Source organism: Bos indicus x Bos taurus, chromosome 26, assembly GCF_003369695.1.
Source record: "Bos indicus x Bos taurus breed Angus x Brahman F1 hybrid chromosome 26, Bos_hybrid_MaternalHap_v2.0, whole genome shotgun sequence".
Lineage (NCBI taxonomy): Eukaryota > Metazoa > Chordata > Mammalia > Artiodactyla > Bovidae > Bos > Bos indicus x Bos taurus.
Genome location: NC_040101.1, coordinates 30,187,960 through 30,197,542, shown reverse-complemented (window position 1 = coordinate 30,197,542; position 9,583 = coordinate 30,187,960).

The following is a 9,583-nucleotide window of genomic DNA, read 5'->3' as shown; positions in this document are numbered from 1 at the left end:
GTCGCTTAGTCGTGTCCGACTCTTTGCGACCTCATGAATCGCAGCACGCCAGGCCTCCCTGTCCATCACCAACTCCTGGAGTTCACCCAGACTCACGTCCATTGAGTCAGTGATGCCATCCAGCCATCTCATCCTCTGTCGTCCCCTTCTCCTCTTGCCCTCAATCCCCCCCAGCATCAGAGTCTTTTCTAATGAGTCAACTCTTCGCATGAGGTGGCCAAAGTACTGGAGTTTCAGCTTTAGCATCATTCCTTCCAAAGAAATCCCAGGGCTGATCTCCTTCAGAATGGACTGGTTGGATCTCCTTGCAGTCCAAGGGACTCTCAAGAGTCTTCTCCAACACCACACTTCAAAGGCATCAATTCTTCGGCACTCAGCCTTCTTCACAGTCCAACTCTCACATCCATACATGACCACAGGAAAAACCATAGCCTTGACTAGACGAACCTTTGTTGGCAAAGTAATGTCTGTGCTTTTGAATATGCTATCTAGGTTGGTCATAACTTTCCTTCCAGGGAGTAAGCGTCTTTTAATTTCATGGCTGCAATCACCATCTGTAGTGATTTTGGAACCCAGAAAAATAAAGTCTGACACTGTTTCCACTGTTTACCCATCTATTTGCCATGAAGTGATGGGACCGGATGCCATGATCTTCGTTTTCTGAATGTTGAGCTTTAAGCCAACTTTTTCACTCTCCTCTTTCACTTTCATCAAGAGGCTTTTGAGTTCCTCTTCACTTTCTGCCATAAGGGTGGTGTCATCTGCATATCTGAGGTTATTGATATTTCTCCCGGCAATCTTGATTCCAGCCTGTGTTTCTTCCAGTCCAGCGTTTCTCATGATGTACTCTGCATATAAGTTAAATAAGCAGGGTGACAATATACAGCCTTGACGAACTCCTTTTCCTATTTGGAACCAGTCTGTTGTTCCATGTCCAGATCTAACTGTTGCTTCCTGACCTGCATACAAATTTCTCAAGAGGCAGATCAGGTGGTCTAGTATTCCCATCTCTTTCAGAATTTCCCACAGTTTATTGTGCTCCACACAGTCAAAGGCTTTGGCAAAGTTAATAAAGCAGAAATAGATGCTTTTCTGGAACTCTCTTGCTTTTTCCATGATCCAGCGGATGTTGGCAATTTGATCTCTGGTTCCTCTGCCTTTTCTAAAACCAGCTTGAACATCAGGAAGTTCATGGTTCACATATTGCTGAAGCCTGGCTTGGAGAATTTTGAGCATTACTTTACTAGCATGTGAGATGAGTGCAATTGTGTGGTAGTTTGAGCATTCTTTGGCATTGCCTTTCTTTGGGATTGAAATGAAAACTGACCTTTTCCAGTCCTGTGGCCACTGCTGAGTTTTCCAAATTTGCTGGCATATTGAGTGCAGCACTTTCACAGCATCATCTTTCAGGATTTGGAATAGCTCAACTGGAATTCCATCACCTCCACTAGCTTTGTTCATAGTGATGCTTTCTAAGGCCCACTTGACTTCACATTCCAGGATGTCTGGCTCTAGGTCAGTGATCACACCATCGTGATTATCTGGGTCCTGAAGATCCTTTTTGTACAGTTCTTCTGTGTATTCTTGCCATCTCTTCTTAATATCTTCTGCTTCTGTTAGGTCCATATCATTTCTGTCCTTTATGGAGCCCATCTTTGCATGAAATGTTCCTCTGATATCTCTGATTTTCTTGAAGAGATCCCTAGTCTTTCCCATTCTGTTGTTTTCCTCTATTTCTTTGCATTGATCGCTGAAGAAGGCTTTCTTATCTCTTCTTGCTATTCTTTGGAACTCTGCATTCAGATGTTTATATCTTTCCTTTTCTCCTTTGCTTTTCGCTTCTCTTCTTTTCACAGCTATTTGTAAGGCCTCCCCACTCCTTGGACAAGTTCACAGATGTACCATGATCTATATTAGAGGGATTGAGGCCAAGCATCAACAGAAATCCCACAACCTTTTGGTGCTGGAAGTCTGAGTTCTAAGTCCACCAGACCTGCAGACGCCACGATAACATTTACAATAGCCAGGCACTGTAGCAAGCACTTGACAGTGAGTGCATTTTCTCATGCTATGTGAAGTAAGTGCTCTGATTACCCCAGTTTTAGTGATGAGGGAACCGAATTCACTGGGAGAAAAAACACTGTGTGGCAGTGAGCAACAATTCTGTGATCCAGTTCCAGAAGTTCACTCATTAACTGCTCTCCGTATGAGTGTGAAGTAGATAACCATCTAAGTAAACGTGGAGTGCACAAATCTCATATGCAAGTAGATGGCTGTTGAGATGCACTCTTACACAGAGGCAAAGGCTGGCTGCAGTGGCAGGGAGCTAAATTTATGCAAAGTCAAATTGCAGATGCACTCTCTGATCCAGAAGAACCCAACTCATGCCACTTTGTGACCTGTTATAACATTGAACCACACCTGAGTTTTAACCTCTCTGACAATAGAAACCTATCTGACATTTCCTCTAAACTTTTGTAAACTGTACTCCACCCTGCTGTTACATTTTGAGATCCTTAGCAGTATCTCTTAGAGAAGAAAATGGCAACCCACTCCAGTATTCTAGCGTGGAAAATTCCATGGACGAAGGAGCCTGGCAAGCTACAGTCCATGGGGTCGCAAAGAGTTGGACACGACTGAGCGACTTCACTTCACTTTAAGGGAATCTCTTCTTTTAGAAATGTCTCCTGCACCTAAACAATCTGTGTTTGATAAAGTTATTGAAAGATCTCACATCTCATTTTAAATTCTGTCTCTGCGACGAAGTGTGTGAAATGTCACAGGGAGTGGGAGTTGTACTCTGTGACCGATAGTTAACTTACTAAGCCGCAGGCAAAGTGCTGCTTCTTGTGTGCTGACTTTGGAGCAAATGCCACAGGCCTTAATTGCAGGTTCCAAGTAGTTGAGATTCTATACTAGGATCGCTGGAGGCAGGGCTTTCCCCTTTTCCAGACCCAGGTTACCCCCTCCCCCACCCTGGCCTTCCCAGCCTGCTGCACCCAAGCCACAGAGAGCTCACAAAGCCCAAGTGTCTGCTGTGCTGACTCACACAGCCCTTCTATGGCCAGGTCAGGACCATCCAGAAGGGCCTGAGGGGGGCCCTCTCTTTTGGCCATCTCCCGTAGGAGCAGGGAACAGCTAGGGCCGGGACAAGCTTTAGAACTTTGTGACCGACCAGAGGAAAACGAAAATGAAAGGGCAGACTGTACAGTCAGTCAGAGAATTCGGAACAGCAGTGAGGATTCACCCTTCAGTCTTTTTCTTTGCTTGTTTCATATCCATATGTTTTAAGTAAAACTCACATACCATAAAGTTAGCCATTTTAAAGTGAACAATAGGATGACATCTTAGTACATACGGAACACTGTGCAACCCCTACTTCTATACAGTTCTGAAACCTTTCCTTCACCCCAAAAGATTACTTAGTACTTGTTCCACACTCTCCAAGTCTCCCTCATGCCAGGCCCTGGCAACCTCCAGTCTGTTTTCTGTCTCTATGGATCTACCTATTCAGGATATTTCATGCAAATAGAATCCCACAAGATGTGATCTTCTGTCCACACAGACCTTCTGTGTCTGGCTTCCTCCTCTCAGCACAGTGATTTTGATGGTCACCCACGCTGTAGTATGTATCAGTACTTCATTCCTTTTTAATGCCAAATAATATACCATTGTATAAATATACCACAATTGCTTTCTCTCTTCCTCTGTTGTTTCCACCTTTTGACTATTGTGAATCGTGTTGCTATGAACACTTGTGTGTAAGAAATTGAGTGTGTGCGTGCTCACTCACGTCTGACTCTGCTGCGACCCCATGGACTATAGTCTGCCAGGCTCCTCTGCCCATGGGATTTTCCAGGCAAGAATACTGGAGTGGGTTGCCATTTCCTCCCCCAGGGGCTCTTCCCAACCCAGGGATCAAACCCACATCTCCTGCTTGGCAGGAGGATTCTTTACCACTGAACCACCTGAGAAGCCCCAAATAATTGAGTCTGGTCTTCAATTTATTTGGGTTTATACCTAAGAGAGGAATGGCTAGATTATATGGCAATCCTACATTTAACTCTTTGCAGAACCACCAAACTGTTTTCCACAGTAGATGCACCGTTTGTTTCCACAAGCAATGCTCATATAACGCATATTCTTTTATTTTTTTCACCCTTTATACTTAACATGTACCCATTTGTTCCTTTCCTGCTCCCTACTTGCAAGAAAGCCCAGTTTCCACTGACCTCCCTTTCCCTGGGGGTAGAGGATGGGAGAAGCTGCACCTCTAGTAGAAAGATGATCCCCCCATAAACCGGGGCAGCAGGAGCCCCTCTGGCTTTATGCTTTGCCTCTGCTCTTGCCTCTTCAACAAACAGGATTCTGTGACCAGGAACAGAGGAGGGCAGGCTTCCATCTCCCTGTGGCACACCCACCACAGCCATTTATGTTATCCCATAAAACGACCTTCCCAGCGCCCTCCAACACTTCCCTCCTCACACAGAATATTCCATTAAACTGTCTTAAACAGCCAAAACTGAGAACAGAAAGGAAGCAGCTCCGTGTGGAAGCTGCCAACCTTGGCTTAACTCTGCAGGCGAGTGTTTTAACTCTCAGCTCAAGCTTAAGATCTCCGAAGACACAACTCCGAGCCTTGTGCTGCCCATCCCCCCGGCTAAAGGGCCTGCCTGTCTGAGCTTGTCTGGGCCTGGCTGGGCGCAGACATGAATGGAAAGGAAGAGCTTCCCTCTCCACCCCCTCTCACCGGGGTTACTGCTGGTCACAGAGCTATTTACATTTACAACAGCCCAACAGCGCCTGATCAGGCGGGAGCCAATCAGCAGCCCCCAAGCTTGTCTGACTCCGTCTGCGCCAATCAGGAGGTGCTATCCTTATAGCCTCTCTCTCTTTGAATCACACAGGTCGGTTGTCGCCTGTTTTGGGGAGGGGAGCCTGACTCAAGAGTTCAGACTCTCTCTAGACCTCAGTTTGCCATTCACTGGAATAGGGAAAATACTGAAACAACACTCAGCTGGGGAGACAGCTGCACATAGAATTCTAGGAGAGTGTTATAAACAAATGGAGAACACTGTGTCTTCCTTCCCAGCACAGATCCTGTGCTTCTCTGCTTCGAAAAATTGTATAGAGTTTCTCCTCCCTCACTGCCAGCCCCTCTCTGAGAGACTCAGGATTATCAATATGGGCTCTTAATCCATGATTGCTTTGCAGGCGGTGCGACGTTGCTGACCACAACAGGCCAGTAGGCAGAGCTAATTTTTATTCTCACCAGCAATAGTGCAAACACCTGTCAGTAAAAGGCAAAGAGCGAAGGATCAGCAAAACAGGCTAAAGACTGGATAGTCACAGGGTAGAGCAGAAGCAAGAACGTGTTTGGGAGCGGTCAGGGCTGATGTAACCAGAACATGCAGGACTTGGAGTGCAACGTGGCGAGAGGCCTTGAAAGCCGGCCTCGAGCATTTAAACATGCTTCCGTCAGTGATACAGAGCCCCGGGAGCCACCAGTTATTTTCAAGCAAGAGAAGAAAATAATCTCCGTTCTTCCAGAAGTTATCTCTGATGATTCAGAAAGTTAACATAAAGAGCAGATCAAGGGAGGATCAGATTAGGGCTGGAAGATCAGATAGGAGGTCATGAGACCTAAACACATGAGGTCTAAACACTAGGATCAGATCAGATCAGATCAGTCGCTGAGTCGTGTCCGACTCTTTGCGACCCCATTAAACGCAGCACGCCAGGCCTCTCTGTCCATCACCAACTCCCGGAGTTCACTCAGACTCACGTCCATCGAGTCAGTGATGCCATCCAGCCATCTCATCCTCTGTTGTCCCCTTCTCCTCTTGCCCCCAATCCCTCCCAGCATCAGAGTCTTTTCTAATGAGTCAACTCTTTACATGAGGTGGCCAAAGTACTGAAGTTTCAGCTTTAGCATCATTCCTTCCAATGAAATCCCAGGGCTGATCTCCTTCAGAATGGACTGGTTGGATCTCCTTGCAGTCCAAGGGACTCTCAAGAGTCTTTTCCAACACCACACTTCAAAGGCATCAATTCTTCGGTGCTCAGCCTTTTTCACAGTCCAACTCTCACATCCATACATGACCACAGGAAAAACCATAGCCTTGACTAGATGGACCTTTGTTGGCAAAGTTATGTCTGTGCTTTTGAATATGCTATCTAGGTTGGTCATAACTTTCCTTCCAGGGAGTAAGCGTCTTTTAATTTCATGGCTGCAGTCACCATCTGTAGTGATTTTGGAGCCCAGAAAAATAAAGTCTGACACTGTTTCCACTGTTTCCCCATCTATTTGCCATGAAGTGATGGGACCGGATGCCATGATCTTCGTTTGCCGAATGTTGAGCTTTAAGCCAACATTATCACTCTCCTCTTTCACTTTCATCAAGAGGCTTTTGAGTTCCTCTTCACTTTCTGCCATAAGGGTGGTATCATCTGCATGTCTGAGGTTATTGATATTTCTCCCAGCAATCTTAATTCCACCTTGTGTTTCTTCCAGTCCAGCGTTTCTCATGATGTACTCTGCATATAAGTTAAATAAACAGGGTGACAATATACAGCCTTGACGTACTCCTTTTCCTATTTGGAACCAGTCTGTTGTTCCATGTCCAGTTCTAACTAAACACTAGAATAGTAATGGCCAAATGGAAAGGATGGGCACTGGGTTGAGAGATCTTTTGGAGTCAAATTGATAGCACTTAATTGATCGGATGCTTCCCAGGTAGCGCTAGTGGTAAATAATGATCCTGCCAAGGCAGGAGACAGAAGAGACATGGGTTTGATCCCTGGGTTGGGAAGATCCCCTGGAGGAGGGCATGGCAACTCACTGCAGTATTCTTGCCTTTAGAATCCCATGGACAGAGGAACCTGGTGGGCTACAGTCCATGGGGTCACAAAGAATCCGATACGACTGAAGCAGCTTAGCACGCATGCGAGATGACCTGGGAGAGTAGTCAGAGATGACTTTGAGGTTTCACTCCTGTTTGACTGGAAAGGAAGCACCTGCACTAACTGAAATAGGTGGTTTAAAAAAGAGAGAGAAGCAGATTTTGGAAAGAGAATAGGAGTCCAATTGTTAATATGTGGAGTTGAAATTACAAGAATATCTATGTGGAAAAAATACCTCGTAGATTGTAGGGAATAGGGATCTTAGTGCTAGAAAGAGAAATAAAGATGAGCTCCAAGGGATTTATACTGAAACTAGGAAGAAAACTGATCACCTGGGAAGGGACTGCATAGTAAGCAGATTCAGCAAAAGAATCTTGGGAAATACTGACACTTAACAGGAAGAAAGAGGACACAGAGTTAGCAAAACCTAGACTAACAAGTATGAGGAAAAACAAGCAAGCAAACTAGAACAGCATATGAGAAGTAAAATATTAATTCCAGGAAGAGGGAGCAGGACATTGCAAAAAACAGATATCTGACAAAAGGATTGGTTAAATAAATTAGGAAACGTTCATTTAATAGACTACTATGCAGAAATTAAGATTATCTCGTAAAATTATTGCCATCAGAAGATGTTTAATAAATCTTGTTAAGAGAAGCATTCATTTTAAAAAATAGTATGTACAAAATTATTTTTAAAAACTACATATATGACTGCAAATGGGCATGAGGGAAATTTTAGGGGGAGGGAACTGTTCTACATGCTGATTGAGGCAGTAGTAACACGGCTGTATACAACTGCCAAACATCCTCAAACCATAATGCCTTAGAGAAGGAAAGTGGCTGTCGATGGTGTCTATTTCATAGAGTTATTCTGGGAATTAAGTGGCATGTTGCCTGGAACATAAGAAGGGCTTGGTCAGTGGCGAAGGAAAGGGTAATGGTGAAGAAGGAAAAACTTCTTCCTCTTCCCTTTCTAGGTTTGTCTGTTGTTCTAAGAATTAAGTTGACATGAGACAGATTAACAAGAGATAACAAAATTCAGTTGCATACATATAGGGGCCCTATAAGAAAAATGAGATCCAAAGACAGCTGTTACAGGTCTTGGGAGAAGTAAGCCACTCCTCACCGGATTTGTCCAACCTCTTGTATGGGGTGTGATAATGGATAAGCTTACCTCTTTGATTCCACTTAATTCTTTAAAAATATTTAACTTTTTAAAAAAGTATTGAATTTATTACAATATTGTTTCTGTTTTTATGCTTTGGTTTTTTGGCTGTGAGGCATGTGAGATCTTAGCTCCCTGACCACAGATTGAACCCTCATTCCCTGCATTGAAAGGTGAGGTCTTAACTATTAGACCTGCAGGGAAGTTCCAGGTTCCACCGTATTTCAAGACTCTATGATTTTAAGTACGTGAAAGCCCTTTCTCAAGGTGATAGAAGTTAAATTTTGTTATTTTCAGTCTGTGGAATAGGTGTCCACTTGCCTCTTTTGATTGTCTAAGCAATACCCCATCTCTTTATGGTTTTAAGCACATCTATTTAAATTACCTTTATGACCTGGAATAGAGGAGCTTAAAGTGGTCATGTCTGGCTGATAACAACTAACTGCATTTCAAAGTAGGCCTCTGGTAGAAATGTTATTATGATTGTGTTTTATTGAAGTATAGTTGATTTACAATATTACATTAGTTTCAGATACACTGACTGAACTGAACTGAATTGATACAGCATAGTGATTCAGTTTTGTTTTTTTTTTACCTTATGATAACTGTTAAAAGTTATCATAAGGTAACGGCTATAATTCCCTGTGCTATACAATATATCCCTATTTCTCTGTTTTATATACAGTAGTTGATGTCTCTTAACTCTACACCCCTAATTTTCCACTCTCCCTTTCCCTATCCCCTTTGGAAATTTGTTTTCTGTGAGTCTGTTTCTGCTGTACCTACACATTCATTTCTGTTATTTTTATTTATTTGTGTTATTTAGATTGCACATAAGTGGTATCATACAGTATTTGTCTTTCTCTGTCTGCCTTATTTTACTAAGCATAATATTCTCTAGGTCCATCCATGGTGCTGCAAATGGCAAAATTTCATTTTTTCTCAATGTCTGAGTAAAGGTCCATTGTGGGATTTCCCAGATGGCTCAGTGGTAAAGAAGCTGCCTGCCAATGCAGGAGACACAGGAGACGTGGGTTCAGTCCCTGGGTCGGGAAGATCCCCAGGAGAAAGGAATGGCAACCCACTCCAGTATTCTTGACTGGAAAATCCCATGGACAGAGGAGCCTCACGGGGTCACAAAGAGCTGGACATGACTGAGCACACACGCACACAAAGTTCCATTGTGTGTGTGTGTGTGTGTGTGTGTGTGTGTGTGTGTGCCACATCTTCTTCATCCATCTGTCTGTTGAGGGGCATTTGGATTGCTTCCATATCTTGGCTGTTGTAAATAGTGCTGCTATGAACATTCAGGTGCATGTATTTGATTATTTGGCTTTAATACGGGTGCACATTATATTTTATTATCTGTATCACTCATTTTGGCATTCTGCAATATAATGGAGAAACTATTGGATGAGGAGTTAACAGGTCCTAGTTTCAAATGAAACTAAATGCATGACTTCGAGAGAGGCATTAAATGCAGGAATTTTCAACACGTGATCCTTGTACACC